We start from the raw sequence: 23,547 nt of genomic DNA on the forward strand, positions 1-23,547 counted from the left end.
CTCTGTCCCTGTCCCTGAAGACTAGTTTGTAGCTGAGGGAAGACGTCTGCAGGTTGAGTCACTGCTGCTGCTGCACAAGGTCAGGAGACCAGCAGGCAGCTTGAGTTTTCCACCGCCAAGCCCAAGGTCTGTCTTCCTGTGGGGCCCCAGCTCCCTGTTTGGAGCAATCTAGTTCTCAGGGCTCTTTAGAGCCATTCAGCTAACCATGTGCCCAGTCGTGTTACCAGCTCGCTCTTGGGCTCCTGAGTCCTCTGAGGAGATATTGTGTCCCTCTCAGGACCAGAACTTACTACCCCTATGTTTTCAGCACACAAGGTTCCTGTTGTCCCAGCTGACACTTTTCCACTTTAAAAGAGATTCCCTACAAGATGCCCACCTTTTTTGATTGAGTTGTTTTCTCCTACATTCATTGAGGAAGAGTGTCTGTGAAGCTCCAACGGCTGGCCCTGACCGTTTCAGGCTGTGTGCTAATGGGGCAGGGGATTCAAGTTCACACCCAGAACTTACACCTCAGGGTCCCGTAGACGTGGAGGCCACATGCCGCCTGCGTGTAGCCCCTGGAGGGCTATTGGAACAGACATGGACTCAGCTCTGTTTGTAGCCCAGAGGGCATCCAGAAGCTTGGGGGTACTCTCTAGGATTGCCGGTGCCTGTTTCCAGGGAGACAGCTGCTCTGTGGTTTAGTCTAAGTAGGAGGATGTCACCTCTAGTTGGGGGGGGGGGGATCACATAGGTGAATGGATGGGGCTGGGCTGCTTCTAAGGACCCCAAGGCCTCCGAGCTGTGCAGAAAAGTCACACAGTTGGGCTCAGCTTATAGGTCCTGCTAGATTTCAAGAAATGCCTGCTATGTTGGGGTGCAGCAAAGCCTCTTGCCTCCTAACTGCCCTTTCTTTAGAGCCCTTCTCCTTCCCAGTATCTTTCACATGCTATTATGGTGCCCATGTGCTGGGGCAGGAATGGTGGGTGGATCCCAATGTTTTCTCCATTTCAGCTGCTAGAGAATGTAGGGGTTGGCTGGAGTGCTGAAAGCCTGCCTGTCTGCCTGCTAGGGGCCAAGAAAGGCACGGCAGCACACAGTCGGCAGTCTTGTGGACTCCTCTATGGTTTTATTTGTTTATTTTCCAAACCAGGATAGAGACTGTGTGGCCCTTGAAACCCACAGCATGTGCTTTATGGCCTTTGAAAAAATTGTCCAATCCCCCATTCTGTTCAGAACTTGCAGAATAACGGTTGCCGGTGTACTTTATTTTATTATTGTTTTTAATGTTGTTGTTGTTGTTTTGAGACAATGTATAGTTCAGACTGGCTCCAAACTCAAAGAAATCTGTCTATCTGCTTCTGCCTCCTGAGCGCTGAGATTAGAGGCATGTGCCACCACACCTGGCAACTTTGAATGGCCTTCAACTCCTGACCCTCCTGGTTTCTAATGATGCGTGTGCACTAAAATGGTACTCACAGTGCTAGCGTGTCCTGACTGCACAGCTGTGCTGCACTGTCCCACACTGGGTTTGTGGCTCGGGGTGGCTTGTGGCTATTTTGGTTTCACAGTGCCTTTCTTCTGAACTTCCATATTGACACATAAGACAGTTCATGCCACTTCAGATGGCTCTGCCTGGGGCCACTAGGTGGTTTTCTCTACTCCATCCGTGTCACTTTTTTCTCTCTAGAAAACACATTTTGTGGGGTTTTCCAAAGTCCCTGGGACTATTTCCCTGTCTCTTATCTTTAGAAAGCCAGTCAGTGTGCGTCCCTGGAAGAGAAGACTCTCTCCCTTGTAACTACCATGGTTGTCTTTAATGGCCAACTCAACACAACCTAGGATGGCCTGGAAAGAAAGTCCCAGTGAGGGGTGGTGTGCATTGGGCAGGTCTGTGGGTGTGTCTGTGGGTGGTTGTCTTAATTAAGTTAATTGATGTGGGAAGACCCAGCCCACTGTGGATGGCGGGGCCTCCTGCTCAGAATAACAGTGGAGAACTGAAGCTGGGCACGAGCGAGTGAGGGAGCATTCATTGCTCTCGACTCTGGACATGATGTGACCAGCTAGCCGAGGTTCCCACTTGGACTTCCCCACAAAAATGGACCGTAACTTGGAATTGTAAGCTAAAATACGGCCTTTCTCTTCCTCCCCTAAGTTGCTTTTATTTTTGAAGCTGGGATACATGGGACACATCTGGGAGGGTGGAAATGGCAGGTCAGACCTTCCCTACCACAATGGACACAGTTTAGGAGCCACGGATCCTAGGTCCTCAGGTTTATGGGGTTTAAACTACCTATCGCCCTGCCCTGGAGGCAGTGGCTTCCTTTTACAAGGCCTGCACACTGTAAGAGCAGGAAGGCCAGCATCCTCAGTTGCCACCAGATTTCCTGAGCCTCCTAGGCCTTAGTGTAGAGGATCCTGCAGGACACAGATCTGGTGTCTGTGTCCTCTCTGAAAACCAGCACATCTATTCAGAACCAGATAAAACCCTGAGAACCCTGGGGCAGAAGGAGAGGACAGTAGGACATGGTGGGGACCACCTGGAAGGGACACAACCTATTTCCTTGCTGTGTGGCATGTGAGGGTCAGTCGGAGGCTCCTAGGCAGGATGGTGAATGCGGTCAGAGCATGTCTTTGGGTGGCTCTGTAGGTGGAAAGCCATGGCCTACCTGGGTCTGAAGGACCTGTCCCCTCAGGCTCTTCTTCACACCCTTTCCTGGTGACTCTGAGGGAAGGGAAGGAGTGTGCTTGCCAGCAGATTCTCATGGCCTCAAGAAGACCCCTCGGATAGACAGAGAGGCCTCGGTTTGAGGTCAACACATGTGCTGCCCCGAGTGCTGACCACTCGGCTCCAGGGCCTTCCCTAACTCAGCTTATACAGCAGACAATGTGTGAGTTGTGGATGGAGGGCCTGTTCTCCAACTGGGCAGTTGCTGAGTCTTAGTGACAGGGCCCAAGCTCTGTATGGGAACCTGGGGAGAAGCCTGTGTTGCACTAGCTCTCACTGTTTCCCTGTGGGGATGTGGTTAGTTTCCTAGTTACTGCATCTTGTCACGGAGACAGAATCAGTGGGAGGGACCCCCAGGGACCCCCACCCCACCCCACCCCACACACCAGTTCTACCGTTCTGTTTTAGTCCCCAGATCTACCTTCTGGGGACCTTACCATCCCTGTGCCAGTTAGGAGATTTGCAAGGGGAGACTGGGACAGTATCAGGATACTGCGCTCGAGCGCTCTCTCTCTCTCTCTCTCTCTCTCTCTCTCTCTCTCTCTCTCTCTCTCTCTGAGTGTGTGTGTGTGTGTGTGTGTGTGTGTGTGTGTGTGTGTATGCATGAGTGCGGGTGTGACTCATGTGTAGTGTGTACATAGTTTCCCGGCCCCCCTCCCAGGGCCTCCAGGTATCTGGGTGGTCTTATACTCCCTCTCTCCACCCCCTGTTCCCCCTGCCCTTCTCTAACAATTGTGCTGACTCAGCTCCAGGTTGGTAAGTAGTGATAAATCAGCCTGGGTGGCCAAGTGTGGGGCTCCCAGTGGTTCTTTGGGGTCTCAGCTTCTGACAGTGTTATGTGGGGCTCCCATGTCAGAAGGAAAGGTCTTTCTGTGACGGGAGCCTCCTGTCCTTCTAAAGGAGGGCAACTGTGGGAGCCAAGGACCCTAAGGCAGGCAGGTTCCTATCGGATTCCAGGAACTAGGGGTGTGTGTTGGGGTGGGGGGTCATCCTCAGGCACTCTGTTTCCAGTACCCCGGGTCTAGCTGAGGCGCAAGGAGGCTTCTACTCGTCAGAGCAGTGGGTTCCTTTCTCTGCCTTCTCCACCATCTTTCCTTCAGGCCTAGGACAAAAGTCAGACCTGGGTGGGAGCTGCCTGCTGGGGGTGGTTCTCCACTTGGGCTTAGTGGGATTAGAGTGTGCCGGCCAGGGACAGGTGTTTCCTTTATGCTCTGCCCGAGGCTGGACAGAGCCTCCTCACTGAGTGCTGCATGCGGTGGGGGTCTCCAGTTCAGAGTAGCTGGGGGGTGGCCGGGTTTTGTTAGGCCCTTGTTTTTTTACATCTGACCCTGGCCAGCTGGAGCGCCTCGCTTTAAGTGCAGGCTAACAGCTGACATAATATAGTGGGGTGGGCTGTGTAGGCCGCCCTGGCACCCCCTCTGCAGTGGGGCATCCGGGGGCTGCTTGGGGGCTGTGTTGGGGGTAAGAGGATGAGCCGCAGGGCCTCATGGCTGAGGGGCACAGCTTGGTGGAGGAGTCTGCCAGCTGTCTGCCTGGATGAACGGTCTGCCTGAGTGGCGCAGGCTGGGGGCCTGAGTGTCCCTCAGGGCATCACACTCAGACGGGCTCCCATCACGTTCTTGGCCTCCCAGGGTCACTCAGAACGAAAACCAGAGGCCCAGGCTGTGTGCTATTGAAGCATGTCATTGTGTGACTTCGCAGGTGGGAGGGAGGGAGGGGGCTAGGGGCAGCCTCTCAGGGTCGAGAGGCACACTTGAGCACCCAGGCCCCTTGGCCCCTTGCTTTTTTGAGCTGACCGGTGAAGGAAAGCTCCAGCAGCAGCTTCCAGTAGACTGTCTGTCTCCTGGTGACAAGGCTGCATGGCGACTGGGATCTCTGGGTGGAGCGAGTAGAGTTTTTGGACTGGGGGCTGGGGCCCGGGGGCTGGGGCCAGGCTATGGCAGCCTCTTCAATAGCTGTGGGAGGTGCTCTGACCTAGAGGCCATCTCAGTGTGTCTGGACTGCTGGGCTTGAGAAATGGAGTACGTCCTCAAGTACCTTCAGGGTCGTGGCAACCAGGGGCCACGCTCTCCTCCCCCATGTGGATGATGCTTGGGAAAGCACACCCTGGCCTCTGGTGTGAAGGCTTTGTGTTCTCTTGGGTATTTATAACACAGGCTCTTCTCTGAAGATGTGGCTCAGGGCGCTGAGTGCAGGTGGACCCAGCACTTGTGGTCTGCAAAACAGGCTGGGAACTGTGAGTGGTAACAATAGCTTCCAAGCTTGCTCAGGAGTGCTAAATAGCAGGTTGAGAGAAAAGGCAGCCTAGTGCAGCTGGGATGCTGAGTTGTGCTGTGCACATTCAAGGGCGCACACACACACACACACACACACACACACACACACACACACACACACACACACCGCCGCACAGGCACAGATGTGTGTGGAGGCACACACGCACCTCTCTGTTCTGCACGTACTCTGGAGTCATGCACATACACAGCTTGAACACTGTGCTTGGATCTGAGCCTGCTGGGAGTGGGACGCCCCCGCCCTTGGGCCCCGTTCCATTTGCACATTTAATTCAGGAACTATCAGCATGAGAAGCCTGGATGAGAACTAACTGTCACATGTGGACTCGGGAGTCCTACTTCTGCAGAGTGAGAGCTGGTCAGTGTCTGAGGACTGTGGGGCTCTCTGGAGGCCCCGGGGGCTTCTTTCCTGATAAATTTATTTTCCCTTCCCTTCCTCCCTCCCTCCATCCCTTCCTCCCTTCCTTCCTTTCTTCCTCCCTTCCTTCTTTTTTTTCCTTCCTTTCTTCCTCACTTCATCCCTCCAGTTCTATCCCCTAGCTCCCTATGAGGCTGAAAATCTGATGCCCCTGCCCCCACCTCATCAGTGCTGGGATTACAGCCCTACTCTGCCACTTCCAGTTTATGTGCTGTTGGAGATTAGACCCAGGGCTTCCTACAAGCTAGGCAGACACACTATCAACTGAGCTACACTCTCAGTTGTTATTCGCATTCTTTACCAGGGCCGTGTCTCTTCCTGCTTACTGCTTACGGATGAGGCTTGATCCCTGCTCATTGCTTAATATTGACAACAGACAGTTCCCTGGACACAGCAGTTGCTCCCAAAGCTGGAGATGAAGACAGGCCTGACCTCTGACATTTGCACAGCCCTTAGATGTTTGCACAATCTCCTTCCATACTGTGGCTTGCTTTCTTGTTCATTTAACAAAGCAATTTAAAAACAAAAAACCAAACAAACAAGCAAACAAAAAACAGCATGTGGGGCTGGGAGTGTGACCCAGTTCTACAGAACTTGCCTAGTGTGCACAAGGCCTCGAATTTCATTCCTTAGCACTCCAAGAAAAAGAAAGTTTCAATTTTATGAAATCAAATTTGTATCTTCCTTTGTTTTAATTCTTACCTTTTAATTTATACTTAAGAATCATGTATAAGTGTGACGTGATTTTTTTTTTGTTATGGTTCTATAGTTTTAGATTTGTGATACGTTGTATGGGAGTGTGTGTGTGTGTGTGTATGAGAGAGAGAGAGAGAGAGAGAGAGAGAGAGAGAGAGAGAGAGAGAGAGAGAGAGAGAGAAAACACATGATAGGGGTGCTCACCCATTCTGGTGTTTGTGGAGCCAGAGGTAGACAGCTGTTAGGATCCTTCTCTATTGTTCTCTATTTTTTTGTGTCTCACTGCACGTGGGTCTCACTGTTGCAGCTGAACAGTCTGGCCAGAGGGCCCCAGGATGCACCAGTCTGTTAGTGCTGGGGTCATAGTTCACATGTAGCCATGCCTGGCGTTTTACATAGGCGCTGGGGACCTAAACTTAGCTCCTCGTGCTTGCCTAGGTAATGTATGTCGAGAGTCCTTCCCATGTCCTTGTGCTGAATGTTGTTGGCAGTCTACACTTCTTCATATGGAAGCTGAGTTGGTCTAGTAGCATTTTCTGGAGTGAATATTCTTTACTTCCTGAGTCTCCGCCATCCCTTTTAAAGTCCAGTGTGCCACAAGAGTGTGAGTCTGCCAGAGTGTTCTGAGTCACTGACCTGTCGTCCCGAGATGCCAAGCTCTGAGCTTACTAGCATTAAGGTAGGGCTGCAAAAACAGTCATTCGTGCAGTTCACTCTCATTTTTTAAGTGTTCTGGCTATTTCTGGGTCTTTTGCATGTCCACATAACTTTTAGGAATAGCCTGCTCATTTTTATGAAGAAGCAGAGTGGAGTTTTATTGGGGATACAAACCTAGAGGTCAGCTTGGGAGAAATTTCACATCTTTGTAACACATGAGCACATTTTGATCCTTAATTTATGTCTTTACTAAAATTTAAATTTATTTATTTAGTGTGTGCTCACGCACATGCCATACCATGTTTGTGGTGGTCATAGGACAATTTGTAGGAGTTGTCTTGGTGGCAGGGGCCTTTATCAACTGAGCTATCTTCCTGCCCCTCAATCTTAATTTCTGACAGAGAGGCCTTACAGGTCTCAGTGTCCAGGTGTCTTTCTTGAATGCCCGTTTTCAAGGCACCTGAGTTGTTCAAGCTTTTTCAAATTTATTTTAGATTTATTTTATGTGTATGAGTGCTTTGCCTACAGGTATGTCTGTGTGCTACGTACATGCCTGGTACATGCAGAGGTCAGAAAAGGGCATTGGGTCCTCTGGAACTGGAGTTACAGATGCTTGTGAGCCACCATGTGGGTGCTGGGTATTGAACCAGGGTCCTTTAGAAGAACAGCCAGTGCTCTTAAGCACTGAGCTGTCTCTCTAGCCAAAACTGTTTATATTTCTGATACTCTCGCTGAGGCAAGTTGGTATTTTTCCTCTTTCCTTGTTTAACGAGCTTTGCCCTGAAGCCATCTGCACCCAACTACTCCCAGTGAGAAGTTGTAAGCAGAATTTAAATGGCATGGCACGGCTCTGTTAATTTTGATTCTTTTTTAAGGGAGAATTATTTATTTCATGAATATGAGTGTACTCTCCTGAAGGTCACTGCCTACACGCATCATGTAGGCATGCACCTGGACTAGGCTTGACTCAGGGGTCTAGAGAAGGCTTTCACTGATTCTGACAGGTTTACATTCTCAATCAGAATCACATTTGGCTGTGAGGAGGAAGTAAGAGACCGGGTGGGACACATGCATACGTAAATCTGTTGTGTAACCGACTGCACTCTTACATTTACTCAGATGATCACAGATTGAACAAAGAAAATTCCTGAGTAACCAAAATGTTTCCCTAACTGCTTGGATTCCCCCTTTTTTAAGACTTGTAGATGTAGTTGGGGTGTCCTAAGGGGACACATTTACCCATCTTCCAATGGCCAGCCTCTGAAAGACATCTTTGGAATTTGCCAATACCTTGGGGAAATTTTTCTTAAACAGGGTTTGCAGGTATACGGAGGAGAAGGCTGACTGGGTTCAATGACCCCCTTGAAGGGGGTCTCATTCCATCACTCTTTGACTGCACGCGCACGAGTGTGTGTGTGTGTGTGTGTGTGTGTGTGTGTGTGTGTGTGTGAGAGAGAGAGAGAGAGAGAGAGAGAGAGAGAGAGAGAGAGAGAGAGAGAGAAGAGTGTGTTTGCTTGCATGCAGAAGAACATTGAACACACATGAGAACACCGGGCTCTGGACATAGGCTGATGGACTTGGGATATACATGCATGTGTACACATGCATGTGTACACATACAGAGAAAGAGGGGGGCAGGGAGTGAGGGAGATGGAGAGGGAGAGAGAGCTGGCCCACCTTATGTGGAGGTGCCACTCTTGACTTGGGGCAAAGTGAGGCCACATTTGGAAGGAACAAAGGGGCTCCCCAACTCCTGTGAGCTGTTCTGGCTCCAATGCCAGCACTTTGGAGAATGTTTGGTGACAGGTACAGGATGCCCCGGAAGAACCAGGTATCCTAATCACAGGGCTGTCTCCAGCCTAGGTGCCAGAGTCCCTTTCCCAAGGAAGGGCTGATTCCAACAGCCATATTCACTTTGAACCCCTTGATCTTCCACACTGTAGTGGCCATCACAGGCCCTGGCACCTTGTCGAGGTACCATGAGTCAGTGGTGTCAGATCACAAGGAAGGCAGACTGCTTGGGTGTTGAGATGTTGTCTCCAGGATGGACATCCCCGGACCGGGGACCTGGAGGGCATTTCTTGTTGGCTGACTCTGCTCATCAATCTGATATCTTTTCTACTCTGCCTGCTTTTGAGAGCACCTTGGAGCCCTGGTTTTCCACCTGAAACATCAAGGTGATGTATGACCCTTGGGGATCACAGAAACAGGATGGAGGCAAAGTGTCTACCAGTCCAAGGACCTTCTCTGAGGTCCTGGGATACTTCCAGTAACCATGCCACATGGCTGCCAGGAGGGTGGGCCTCCATCCCAGCACCTGGGGAGAAACAAAGAGGCCCTGTGTGCACTTCAGCACTCCAGCTGCCTGGGTCCTGTTAGGCCTCAGGATGTCTTATGGGGCATGGCTGTAAGGAGTTGTATATGGGGCCATAGACTCATGTGAACCTGTGCACCCTACCATGTGGAATGTGGGACTGTGTGGGACTAGTCGCCTGACACCCAGCACATGCTCTGTCAAGGACCCTGGTGTGACCAAGCAGAGCCTAGAAGTGAGCCAATAGGAGCCATGGATCCTGATACCTTCAGCAAGGTCAGAGTAGGGGTCACCCAATGTAATATACCAAGGGTCAGAGGTATCAGGCTGGTTCACAGCTTGCAGTGAGACCAACTTTACCCAGAGGCTGGCTCTGGATTTTGGCCTCCAAGAAGCTCTGTCCTACCGGAGGGCAGTCTTCCTGGCCCGGCCTGACCTCAGCAGGGGAGGAACCACAACACGGGTAGTAGTTTTTGCATCTAGTGGTCTCCATTCTGATGTCACTAGAGGATTAACTAGAAGGGTATAGGGGAGGCAGAAGAAGCAGATATCAGAGACCTGGAACTCTCTGTGTTCATCAGAGCCCCCTGGCCGCTGTGCAGCTCGCACAGTGCATAATGCACGCTCAACTGGGGACCAAAATATAAATGTGGGGTGATAGTCACCCCCTTCAGTCCTCTGCACCCATGTCCTGGGTGCCAGGCCCAGAGCATGACTGTGCCACAGCTGCCCTTGAGAGTTTGTGACAAGTGCAGAGTCCAGTAAGGCAAGCCTGACGTAGAAGTCACTTGACTGCCTCCTCCAAGAAAAATGGCTGAAGGAGTCACAACTGGGCTGGATTCAAAGAGGCTGAGAGAGGAGGCTGAGGGAAGGTTGGTGGCCATGCTGGAGACAGCACTGACAGTACTCCCAAGCCTTGGTAGATGAGTGCCGACAGCCAAGCTAATGTGGTGGCAGAGGTGATTCCTTTTAAAATCTCCAGACCTTAGCTTGTCTCTCTTTTTAAGCACTTACAGTTTTAAACATTTTAAAGAATTCTATTTACTTATTATTATTGTGTGTAGCTGTCTATGCATACATACATACAGACATAAATGCCACGACCTACATGCAGAGGTCAGAGGAAGACTTTATAGAGTTATTTTACTCCTTCCTCCTTTCAAGGTGGAATTCAAGGATCCAACTCGAGGTCCCAGGCCTGTTGGACAAATGTCTCTACCCACTGAGCCACCCTGCCAGCTTCTATTTCAACTCTTTAAAAGTAACCAGTGACCCACCCGTCTCCTAGGCTTCTCTTGTGCATTTTCTGTTCTCTTGTCTTAGTTCTAGCTTTGTGGGATTTAAGTTGTGTGTAGCAAAACTCTCTCTCTCTCTCATGTGAGATGTCCGGTTCAGTGAGTTCTGGCAAATTCCTAGGCCAAGTTGAGTTCCTTCACACGCTCTGCACGCCCTGTACCACAGCCCATCCCTGCACCTGCACCTGGGAACCGTCCTGTCCCCCTGAGAACGAGACTCTTGTAGCATGAAGCCTGAGGTCTGGCTCCCATCACTTTGCAGACTCACTTGAGGCCCGTCTGCTTCTGGTCTGTGTTCTGGTTGATTCTCCTTTCATTTGGAAAGGATAAAATGTACTGCAGCTTGTTTACCCGTCCACAGGCTGATGGACATCTGAGCCGTCTCTAGGGCTTGGTTATTATGATTAAAGCTGCCATAAGCACTGCGCACAGGCTCTGGAGCTGTTGCTTGCCTCTGGTGCTTGCTGCTAATTCCCTCCTTGCCCCTGAGTGGGGGCACTGCATGCTCAGAAGTCGCCAAGTTCCCTTTGGCAAGATGGCTGCTCTGACTTTGCTATCACCATCCTAGGTGCCAACATGGTCATTGTCTGCTCTGGGTGCTGGACAGATGGCTCATGGTTAAGAGCACTGGATGCTCTTGCAGAGGACTATGGGGTGTTGCTGCTGTTGCTGTTGGTCTGTTTGTTTTAACCATTATGTGTCTCTTTTGTGCTGAGTGAGAGGATGGTGTCCATGACTGTCTTTCATGGGATCTCTGTTATTGCTTAGGCCTTTCCTCTCCTGGGCTCGTCTTTCATTCTTCTTAGCAGGATGGTTCAGGAAGCAGTCTTTAATTTTGAAGAACCCATTTCGCCAGGGCGTTTTACACATACATACATACATACATACATACATACATACATACATACATACACACACACACACACACACACACACCCTTTTCCTGTAGGGTTCATGTGTTTTGTGTCCTGTCTAAGAAATATTTGTCTAATGTGAGCTCACAAAGCCTTCCTCCTGTTTTCCGTGGAAACTTTACCGTTTCATGTTTCTTGTTTAGATTTCTAATTCCTTCCGAGTTTAATCTTACGAACGGTGACAGGTACGAATCGGGACTAAGTCTCCTGTGCATGTGGTTAATTTTTTTTTCGTGAGATGACTTTGGCACCTTTGATGAAAATCAGTTGGCTGTGCACTGGCTCGGCTTTCTGGACTCTGTAAACTGTTCTGCCAGCCCAGCCTTTGATTGCTGTGACTTCTACTCTAAGCCTTGAAATCAGGCCTCGTTAATCCTCCAATTTGGTTCATTTTCAAAGTGTGATGCTCTGCTGGGCCCTTCACAATCTCAGGAAAATCAGAGAATCTAGCCGTCAGTTGTTAACAATCCCAAAGCAAAACCAATACCCAGCCCCGTCGGCATTTTGACTGGCACTGTGTGTGGGAAGGGGTAAAGAAACATGGGTTTCACATGTATCTGAACGGGACTGTGCTTCTCTCTGTGACCTGGTTAAGTATCTTCAGAACAGATCAGGGGGGCCATGTGGTCTCTATTACCCTAGCCTACTAGGTTGCTTCTTTGTCCTTCACGGTTTTGAGGCGCCTGACAGGACACTGCTTTCCTCACTGTATTTTTGGGGTTGGTGGTTGTTAGGCTATAGGACAGCGATTGTTTCTTGTGTTGACCTTGCTTCTGACTAGGAGAAGAGTCTCCACTACACACTTGTTTTGTTTGCTTGTTGTAGGTTCTTTAGGGTTCTCTGTGGAGTTGTCTGGTCTTCCTTAAAAAAACCATTTACACTGTTCCTTTTTTTTATTTCTTAGTTTTGCCTCATGGCACCAGCCGGGGACCTTGCTCCGAACATTCAGTGTTGGCAGAGAAGGGTCTCGGGTCTGATAGCACTGAGACTGACACGTGTGAGGTGACTGGTGATGGTAATGGGGGTGTGTTCTTTTTTACTAGTGTCCAGGGCCTGGGGGACTGTATCAGTTAAATGTTGGGTGGCACCCAATGCCTTTCCTGTTGAGATCGTTGAGCCTTTTCCTCTCTTAGACTATGTGTTGTGCTCATTGATCTGTAAAGAACAAGCCAACCCCCCCATTTGTCACACAAAGCCATGCCCATCACAATGCCTATAAACAGGCATCCTGCTGGACTACATCACCGGAACTCTAGGTCAAGTATTTACATCTGCGCTCACATAGGAAAAGGCCTAATTATCCTGCCATGTGCTCTGCTTTGGTGCCCGAGGGTGAGTCGGGAAGGGAGGTACCCCCCTGCTCCTTTATCCAGGTTGGTATAAGATGTCTTGTATTTCCCCTTTCCATGTTGGACAGACCCATGAATTCATTTCATCTGCATTTTTTCCTAACAAGAGAGGTTGGGGTTTTTTGTTTGTGTGTTTGTTTGCTTGCTTTTTGACATAAATTAGTAAACACCGGACCCATGGGTTTTGAATTTCTTCTTGGCTAAATTTTGGCCATTCACATCCTCCAATGCATTCAATCCCCAAAGAGCAGAAGCCTCAGCCTGAGTTTGAAGCTAAGACTACCTCGGAGCTGGGTGTGGTAGTACACAGTTCTTAGGAGACTGAGTCAGGAAGACAGCCATGGGTTCTAGGCCAAGCTGGGCTATATACTGATTGAGAGACCAGTCATGGCTATATATCACAAGACCCTATCTTAAAAACACAAAAGTCCATCTTGGTAGTGTTTCTAAGCTTTGTGTGTGTGTGTGTGTGTGTGTGTGTGTGTGTGTGTGTGTGTGTGTGTGTGTGTGTGTTTGTGTGTGTCTGTGAGAGAGAGAGAGACAGACAGAGAGAGAGACAGAGAGAGAGACAGAGAGAGAGAGACACACAGAGAGGCAGAGAGACATCTTGTTCAGGGTCTCAGCCCCAGAGCTCTGAGAGGACTCAGGCTTAACTATGGCCTCAGAGCTGCTCCATTCCTATTCCCATGTTCCCTGCTGCCTACCATTCAGGAGTTTTGCAGGCACCCCGTCCCTCCCTGTTTGGCAGGACACAGGGGTCAGGGGCAGAGAGTAGACCTTTGCTGGGCTGTCCTGGAAACAGCCCCTTCCCCAACGAATGAAACTCAAGGAGATGAAAAGATGAGCACTCAGAATCCATGGCAGGCCACTCTTATATCTCCCAGGAACTGTGTAAACCTATGCCCTGAAGTAGTATAATTCCCCTGAAGTTGTTGACTTACCTTCTAAAACAGCAAATCCATGCACAATTTCCTCGGTCCCTTAAAACATTCGTGACAGGAAAAAGAAATACTGTTTAAATTCTCCCCTCATTAAGATGTCTAAATTTGCACAGTGAACTGTGTTGTGGAGCAATCAACAAACAATGAATAAACCAGGTACAAGCACCAACACATGCTTACACAGTCACAGTGCAACCTGTGATCAGGTGACCCACTCATTACCAGGCCCTGTTAATCTTAGACCTGCCTGTCTAGGTTCAGTCCCTAGACCTCTACAGAAGGAGCGGAGTCCAGGCAGTGACTTAACTGGCTTGCCTAGGTCTATAGCTATGGTGAAGGCTGCTCACTCTGAGGGTCACTAAAACCCTAGTCCTGTGGCATGATTGGTGTGGTTTTAGAAGTGTGGGCTCCCTATGCATAAAAATGCATCCAAGACCCAGCTAAGGCACCCATCTTTGGATGTCTCTCCATGGCGGTTGGCAGCCATTGACAGTGAAGTCAGGGTCTAAGAGTAAAACCCCACATAAGTGGGCTAGAGATGGGCATAACTTTCCTGGCAAAGGTAGAGTCCTGCTTTAAATGCATGCGAAGATGACTACCGGTTTCAGGTATGAGCAATCTTAGGGCCCTGCCCCCAAATCAGCACACATTTCAGGTTGGACAACTGGGGCTGATCCTACGTGCAAAGGCCTCTCTGTGTTCTCAGGGGTCTAAAGCACAGTGGGGCTGGATATGGATTAAGAGCTCAGCCTCGCTGCTGCCTCAGCCCTGCTAGCCTCCAGTGACTTGGGTTTGCTCTTCAAAGCCCGCATTTCACTGTGCTGTGAGGAAGCAGGGGACTAACATGCCTACAAGGAGAAAGACGATCTGGTGTCATTTCTGGCCTGATGGAGGGGGCATCTCTAGGGACCCTGGTCCAGCTTCTGAAATGGTCTGAGTGGCGGCTTGCATCTGTCTAGGTGCCACTCTTTCTGGCATGCAAGTCAAAGATAAGGGATCAGCAGGTAGGTTCCTTCCAGCCCCGTTCCCAGACAGTTCTCTGGAAGATGGTAATCCTTGAGGGTCTGTTACAAAAACATTGTAATAAAACATCCGCCCTCACACTCACTTGGCTTCTCCTCTCCCATTGTTTTTGGATTTTACTGTGCCTTTGCTGTAAAGCTGTCAATCATGTAGGGTGAGGAGCACACGGCATGTTACTGTTGCTTCATCTCACATTACATCTGCAATGACCCTGTTCTAAATATGGCCACACACTGACGTCCTGAGGGTGGGATGTTGACAGGAATTTGTGTTGATAGCATTTACCTGATAACACTCACCCACCAGAGGACGAGGACGAGGAACCGGGAAGTCTGTGAGCTTGGGCCACTCTGCCTGTATATCTATACAAATCAGGTTTTATGAGCACGTAGCATAAATTCTTATGGATGCACTGTCTCTTGTCGCTTCCTCTTCAGGATGGAGGCCGTGAGAGCCACAGAGCCTTAGGCATCAATTACCTGGCCTTCGACAAGATCCTTTAAACTGTGCCTTTCTCTAAGGGCTTGGCTCCACAGAGCCCTTGGTGGAGGTCAAAAGAAACAGAGCCATACACAGATTGCCGGCTCACCAGGGAAAAGTCTCAAGAAATCAGTGCTATGGAAAGTGTTTTTAGATAAGGGTTGTATTTAGGGTCTGATGGAATGGAAGAGATCAGTAAAATGCCCTGTTCCATGAGATAAGGAGGGAGGGCTGCGCTGACCAACTCAGCAGCTCCCAGGAAAGGGGGTCGAGGCAAGAAACCAGATGACAAGTAAAGATGGAAAGAACGTAATGAGACATATTTAATTTTATACTAAATGTTAATGTCATAAATTCATCTTCCAAAAGGAGATATGCAAAATCTCACAAAAGGTAGAGGACTGATATATAGGATTTTATTTGTTTATAAAGAATTAATTTTGCAGTAGTAGGAAAATAACCCAAGGTCCTGTGCATGACAGGTAAGCAGATCACTGGTGATTATATAGCCCCACAATGATTTTTTTTTTAATTTTAAACAGGTGCATCCAGTATATTTAGTAAAGAAAACACAATGGACAGTTGAAAAGAAAAGATAGCAAAAAAATATGCAAAGAAATTGCTCACAAAAATAGAGAATAAAACCTGCAGGCTACAGTAGGTTGTGAACAATGAAGCCTGAGTTTGTGTGAATGGAGCCTAATTATAAATACGAAGACATCATACAACATAGTATTTGTGAAATATTACATGGTATGTAGAAAAGAGGGGTAACCATGGTAATGGTGAGGGATCATCTTTTTCCATTGTTATGATTAAACACCCTGACAAGGGCAACTTAATGGAGAAAGGGTTTATCTTGCCGCACAGTTCCAGGTTGTAGTCCATTGAGGTAGGCAAGTCAAGGCAGCAGGAGCCTGAAGCATCTGATCACACTATGTCACATCAGAAGAAGCAAACAACGAGTAAGTTCTTGCTATTGCCACCTCACTTTCCCCACCTAGACAACCTCTAGGTCTCTCCACCTCCACAAACATAATCAAGAGAGGCCCCCACATGCGTACTCCGAGCCCAGACTCCAAAGTGATGCTAAATTTTTGTCAGGTTGACAATTAACTGTAAGCATCACAGGTGTCATACAGTAATTCTTTGAGAATAGGCTTCACATAGATGCAGGATCAAAACACAGGCAGGTAAGTGGTTCAGAATCTTAACAGGAATCTGAAATAACTGTTGCTATTATCCCTAGCTATGCTACCTCCACAAAATCACCTACAAATCCAGCATCTTCAGACAACCCCCAGAAAACAGCTCCCAAGCTGTAGGCTGCACAGCTCTGGGGTTGGCACCTCTCTGCTTAGCACAGGGGCAGCAGCATGGGCAAACCCTCCTCCAGGGCTGTTACTCCTGTTGGGTGGCTTCCTCATAGCTCTACTTTAAAAACGAACATTCCAGAAAGGGGAGGTTCTACAAAATCAGCAGGGGCCTGGGTTTGATCTACAGAAGGAGAGGGGGAGCCAAAGTGAACACTCCAGGAGACAGGAACCAAGAGACAGGGTGTGAGGGGAGGATAGATTGGCCTTTGCTTTGCTCCTTGACCTTAAAGCCCAGATTCCAGGGCAGGAGTGGCAAGGTGTGTGGGGACAGGTTTTCACACTGTCATTGTGATTTTGGAGTCTGATATTGGGTGCTCTCTGTCTCTTTGCACCCATGGAAGACTTCTGAACCCAGTCACCCGTGGTGCTCCACAACTCCTTACACTGTTGAGACAGTTGTGGATGTTCTCTGATCGGAACTTACCGCGGGGCTGGGGACTCGGCTCAGCTACAGTGTTTGCCTGACATCCATGAAGCCCTGGGTTCACTCTCCAGGATATACACTGTGCACCTAGAACTGGGGAGATAAAGGTAGAGAGGAATACTGGAAAATCAAGGCTATCCTTGGCTACATAGAATTTGAGGCCAGCCCAGGCTCCATAAGGCCCTGTCCCAACAATAGCAGCAACAGAAATAACAAAAATTAATTAATTAAAAAGGGAAAAAAGAACGAATAAAACTAGAAACATAGAAACAAATGGTTAAAATATTGAGAGGGGGGGTTGGGGATTTAGCTCAGTGGTAGAGCGCTTGCCTAGGAAGCGCAAGGCCCTGGGTTCAGTCCCCAGCTCCGGAAAAAAAAGAACCAAAAAAAAAAATATATATATATATATTTTTTTATATATATTGAGAGGGGGAAAGAAGTCTTAGCAGGGACAGAGAGACACTCTCCTGAATAGCTGAGGAAACCCAGCAGGGTGAGGGAAGACAGGGCAACTGTGGACAGCTATGCTGAGCTGACTTTCTCTTAATAGAAAGGCAGGATCCATCCTGTCCCCAGTGAGGCCCAGACTGCCCCCTTTGCCCAGTGTTGCAGATACTTCATTTCCAAGTTTGCCCGTCACCACACTCCTCAATTGCTGGGGTTTGCGACACCCACATAGTTTGAAATTCATTAAATAAAAATCATTGCCTCCTGTCCTATGCAGGCAAACACTTACAGGGCACCCAGGCTGCCTTCTCTCTGTCAGAGACTGGCTCACAAGTACCCTGGAGGCGACTAGGGGATGGCATGGATTTGCTTGGTTTGAATCTGCTGATGAGGCAATTCTGGGCAGGGATTTCCTGGGCTGGTCTGTGTGCATATCCTGGCGCCATCTGCCCTGCCCCCCACCAGGCATCGGGAGGCCACGGAACCCCCCATGTTCGCCTCCTGACCTCTAGAACACCCAGGCAGGGAGGAAGGGAGTGGGCAGGGTACGGAGACCCCCACCTTGCCGGCTTGCAGCAAGCTGGGTCCCGGAGCTGGAGACAGCTCATTAAACCACCTGAACCGCATGTAACTCTAGTCAGTACCACACAGCACTGCACCAGCGAAACATGTAAATTAAAGTGACCACAGGGCCTGCTCTTCCCCCACTGTGGGTGGGCAGCCTTTATTTCAAGGTTGAAGCCTGGAAGCCTCCAGTCTGAAGAGGATTTTTCCTAGTGATAATGGACCCAAGAATGGGCTAGCCCACCGGTATGGGCCAAGTCTCTTCGCCTTACCCTCACTCTGCTCCGTCTGTCTCCTGTTTAGACCTCGTCTCAGTAGGTGGTTAGTAGGACACTGGGGACTGGTTGGGGGCAGAAGGTCTTGAGCCCTGACCTGTTGTCACAGTGTGCCTAAGAGGTACCTTCTGGGCAACCCGATTATACTTTTATTGTTTCCTAAGATTGTTGGACATCCCGGCTTGTTAGGAAGCTCTTGGAGACAGTGTGCTGGCATGTCCAACATCCTGGTGGGGTGGCCTCTATATCTGTAACATAATAATGTGAGGGGTAGGGATGATACCAGGGACCCTACATGGCTGAGCCTTGGCCTAAAGGTGGGCACTAGACCATAAAGGAAAGAGAGATAGAGGCCTTAGCACCCTTAGGGAGTCTCACACAGAGCAGCATGGATGTAGAACATGGATCAGGAGAAACAACTAATCTTCAAGGCACCCCCTGTGGTTTTGGTCCCCTGAAAACTTCCCCAGATAGCAGTGGACACTGGGCCTCGTGCCACCTGCTGAAGTAGGACCCACGATGGGAGGACCAGGTGACAGCTGTTGCCCACTTTTAAAGCCTGGCTACCCGGTGGATGGGAATGCTTGTCCCCATGGTGACAAGCCTCATTGCCTCTTCTGCCCAGTGTGGAGAATGGCTGCCTGGACAGCTGGCAGTTGGGGCTGGTTCTCAGGGGAAAGTAACCCTGACTCTCCTAGACTTGCCCCCAAATTGGGTCTACCCTAATAGGTGTGGACACAACAGCTGCTGATCTGTGGCCAGTGCCATTGGGAACTGGCTACTGAAGAAGGCCTGTGTGGGACTGTGCTACCCACTCCCAGGACCGGGGCTTCTGCCTCTAGCTGTCTTATAGCTTACAAGCTTTCATGGCGGCTGGCTTGAGGAAATGCCTGCTTCCTGGCTGTGTTGTGCTGTGTGCCCCTAGGACTCCACCAGCTTACTGTCATTGCCAGGAGAGGTTCCCTAGTGCAGAGGGACCAGTGTCCTCTGTTGTCTAAGCAAACCGACCAACTCCAGGCCACCTTAGGTATCCAGGGGCTCAGGTGAGATGGGGTGGGGTTCCCAATCAAAGTTGTGAGCTGTGGTTCAGAGGGATTTGGAAAAACATCCTACCAATAGGAGTCTCCCACTGAGTGGAGCACCTACCCTCAGCTGAGGCTTCTGAGGTACCCAGGACTTCCAGGACATTTGGAGATGGGTGGACTGTTATAGAAAGGGTCATGTCTCAATAGGGTCCTGGTTCTGTCTACTGCCATTGGGTCCTGACTCTGTGCCTCCTTAGAGTCTCTGAAGGCTTTGTGTTACCTGGGACTAGCTGGTGGCCTGTGGGGGCTGACAATCCCCAGGGTGGGCAGTGAGCATGGCCTGAGGGCTCCAGCTGTGCCCAGCACATGTCACTGGGGGGGGGGGCATGGGCTCTCAGCACAGGCCAGCGGCTGGGAGCAGCTGGCCACAGGCAGGACCTGAACAAAGGGCGCTTTGAGCAGTTTGCATGCGGGCACCAAGCCTCCAGCCAGCTGCCCCTCCCGAGAATGTAAGGCTGGCCCTCTCTATGGCTTATTGGGGCCCATGTAGAGTCAGAACAGCTGGCCCCAAAGTCTGCTGGCTGGCTGTGTGCTGAGAGGGCACTGTCCTCCCACAGGAAGCCCCCTGGCTCAAGAAATGGCCATCTTACAGGTTTCCTAGCTGTGAGAGGATGGAAGGACCCTAGCCCTAGCTTCCCAAGGCACCTCTATGCTGATTGGTAGCCTACAGGAGGCCTAGGGTATCTAACGCTCTAGAAACTGCCCTGTCCAGTGTTTGGAGGTCCTCAGGAAGACCAGCCGGGTCTTTGGCCCCATGACCTGGCTTTGCAAGCCCTCTTGCAGGGCCCTATTTACATGGGCCAACCCTTCATCTGAAGTAGTTAATCTTCCAGTCAGACTTCAAATTATTCTTTCATTAAAAAGATAATAAAACAGTAACATCAGAGACACTGAATACTCGTGATAAGCATCTTTGAGCTCCCTTGATTGTTAAATAAAAAGAAACAGAGGGGGAAAAATTAAGTGTCTTTCATCTGAGGATCCGAGGCAGTCTGCTTTGCTGTGTGCCACAGGTGAATGATTGTAATAAGCTGAACCCCTATACCCCCCAGAAATGGGATTCACCAGCTGATAAAAAGGAACAATAGATAAGACACCCACAGCCTTCAAGGATGGGCCTAGGAGGCTGTGAACTTTGTGCTGGCCTTTCCCCTATTCACCGCAGCTTTACCCAGGTAGAACACCTACCTCCCTTACTTTAATCGTGGCTCTTTAGGCTTGTATGTGAGCAGATCTCTGCTTTGCTGTGGTCACCCGCAAGCACCTGACACACATATGTCGCAGGTGTGCATGTGTGATAGGGGTTCCCGGCTAGTCAGAAATTCTGTCGCACCAAGCTTTTGTCTTCTGCATCCTCTGCAGCTCACTTGGGTCCAGTTTGGGGGTTACCGGGTCCACCTGTCAAATGAGAAAAATTTTCAGTTCCCAATGTGAAGTTTTCAGAGGCGGTGAGTCTCTTCCCAGATGTCCCTGTCAGAATACAGAGCCCAGGATGCCACCGAGCCCATGCATCAATGTGTTCCCAGCATTGTAGTGGTGAGATGAGACTACAGAGGACCTAAGTCCTTGGGTACTTCCTGCCTTTGCTCCATCACTGTCTCCCTTATCTTTACAACGCAAGCTATGGCAAGGGTCCATTTGGTCCTTTGCAGGCCGTAGATCCTGTGATCCTTGTGATCCATGTCGTCTTTCCCTTCCTGTCTTTTTCTTGTTTTATTACACCCATTCCCTTATTTCACACATACGCGTGTGTACCTGAGTGAGCGTTTGAGAGTCAGAAGACAACTTGCAGCAATCAGTTTGTTCTTCTATCCTGTGGGTTTGGGGATCAAACTTGAGTCAACAGGATTGACAGTAGCAAGTACCTTTCCTTTCTGAGCCACCTTGTCCCCACTCCCCTTCCTAAAATATGTATGAGGTAAGGTGTCCAGCATGGACAGACCTTGGGAACCTTCCACTGAGAGAGAATGGACACCTTGGCCATACCCGATGCTCAGCCAAGTGGCATGAAGCTCACCCACGCTGCTGGGTAACAGTCCTCACACCATGTACCTTGAGACCTTTCCATCTTCACAGATGACTCTGGTCTTGTTAAACACTCACCCCATGCCCCGCCACCTCATCTTGCATTGTGTCCCCGTGGCTTTGGCAACTAGGGGGCCTGCAGTTAGACTGTGAGTGGGATCTTTCTCATAGGACTTTTCTCTCAACAGAAGGCTCCGAAGGTCTGTCCATGTTGTGTTGGAGCATACTTCCTTCTGAAGAAATATTATGTGCCCTCCGGTATCTGGAGCCTGTTCTCTCTGTCCTCTTGGTGGACATTGCCTTTGGCTATTGTGTACTTTGCCAAAGTCAACACAGTGGACAGATAGTGTCTCAAAGCCCTGCCTCTCTTTGGGGGATGTAGTAGAACTGAGTTCTGTGGAAGATCTTTTTTTTTTTTTTAAAGAAAAATAAATGGTCTTTCTGTTTTTATTGATGTATTTCTGAGTGATGTCGGGGACTAACTCAGGGCCTCAGGCACAACAGGCAAGTGCTCTACTAACTAAACTAATCTTCACAGACCAACAACTGTATTTTTTCTGGGTTACTACATTTTTTTTTTTAGATCGAGCTTTGTTTAGAGCAGAATTGAGTGGGTGTTAACTCCATGCTTCATGACTTGGGGAACCACTGAACCATGATCCCAGGATCATGGGTCTGGTGTCTCCCTCAGGTAGCCATGTATGCTAGCCCTGCCTCTCTGCCTCCTTTGCCACTGTAGTCATGGCCTGTGTTTTGCTAGAGGGACACAGCAGCGTCTGCTTTGATTTGCATTTCCACAGTTAGTGACATAGAATATCCATTGCCGTGGGCATTCTTCCTCAGTTGTGTGTCTTCTCCAGATATCTGCCTATTCAGGTCCTCCGCCTTTCTAAAATAATTGTCGTCGTCATTGTTGCCTTTGGTATTTTTACTTTAAAACAGGGTTTCATTAATCTAGGCTGGCTTCAAATTTCTCACATAACCAGGAATGACCCTGAACTTCTGATTTCCTAACTCGATGCCCCTAGTGCTGGGAGTCCGGGTGTACAGTAGCACACCTAGTTTACACAGTGCTGGGAATGTAACCTAGGGCTTCATGCATGCTGGTCAAGCACACTATCGACTGAGCCTCAGCTCTTGCAGCTTGGCTTTTTAAAATAGTTTAAAATTATGTGACTCGCCCCTTTGGGGTACAGCTCTCAACACTTACTGCACAGGCAATAAGCAGACTGTGGCAGAGGGTACTACATCCTGTGGGTTGGGACCAGCACATGGGCAAAGTGACAGGCTGCGGGATGCTGCAAGGAGTACACCCTAGAGATTGTTGCTTCCAGAGCCTGTCCAAACGTGTTCACGGCTCTGGCACACGCATGTCATTAGACAACCCCCTCTTGTTTCTCTGACAGAGCTTCCGGAGGGGTAATCAACAGTCAGGCTCTGGCCCTTGCTGAGCTTCTCTAACTCTTCAAGGGTCTAGAGGAGACAAGCACTGGTATGTGAGAGCCAGGATGGTTGTGTCTCCTCAGGGCTCTTCACAGAAGGCCACCGGGACAGGGGTGCCAGGACCTGCACATGGTCCAGGCTCATCTTTTACCCTTCCCCTGGACACCTCTTGTCACAGCCGGCCAGGTCACTGGCTCTTATGTCTCTAGGTCAGCCTCCATCCTATGCCATTTCCCGTTACACCTTGGTTTCTGTCCCTGATCCCTCAAGACCCTGTCTCGTATACACTATCCCTACTCACAGCCATTCCCCAAACTTCTTCTGCCCTCATGTTCTCAGACATACCCATGTCTCAGTCATCAGCTCTCTGAGAGGCAAGTAGACTCCCTTGCCAGAGTTCACTCCCAAACCTGAGAGCCATGCTTCATGGTGCCTTGGGCCCAAGTCAGTTTATTCTTCCCATGAGTCCTTGGGCAGGTATTTTCCTAGTCTCATGGGCTCTCCTTCCTGTGTAGGAAAAGAGGCACAGAGGTCCTGCCTTGGTGAATACAGGAAAAGCTGCAGGCACTATGCTTGCTGTTTATCCTTGACACAGGAGTCTCAGCCATAAAGTCCTCTGCCACCAGGATTCAGCCGTGCTCTGGTCCAAGGAACAATGGTCCGGGTGGGAGGGGCAGTTGTGTTCTCTTGCCTTTTGTCTCAGCCCAAGCTCATTGGCCCAAGGACAGCCCTTTCTTTTATATCTCTGGGACAGAGCTCAGGGCCACACTCCATCAATGTCCCCTGACCTTGAGTCCTTGGTTCTGGCAGCATGTGGATT

General features: G+C 49.6%; 1 protein-coding gene and 1 long non-coding RNA gene across 10 annotated transcripts in view; one reads left to right on the forward strand and one right to left on the reverse strand.

Annotated features, from left to right (window-relative positions):
• The window catches only part of Kcnq1 (potassium voltage-gated channel subfamily Q member 1), a 333,399-nt gene that overhangs the window by 48,767 nt on the left and 261,085 nt on the right, over positions 1-23,547 (forward strand).
• LOC120099963 (uncharacterized) lies at positions 15,483-20,657 on the reverse strand. The gene is made up of 3 exons (XR_015652750.1): positions 20,448-20,657; positions 16,889-16,981; positions 15,483-16,023 (listed from the first exon to the last, which is right to left on the reverse strand). It is a non-coding gene; the product is annotated as an uncharacterized LOC120099963 (long non-coding RNA).

The sequence above is a fragment of the Rattus norvegicus genome, chromosome 1 (genome assembly GCF_021556685.1).
Source record: "Rattus norvegicus strain SHRSP/BbbUtx chromosome 1, alternate assembly SHRSP_T2T, whole genome shotgun sequence".
Taxonomy (NCBI): domain Eukaryota; kingdom Metazoa; phylum Chordata; class Mammalia; order Rodentia; family Muridae; genus Rattus; species Rattus norvegicus.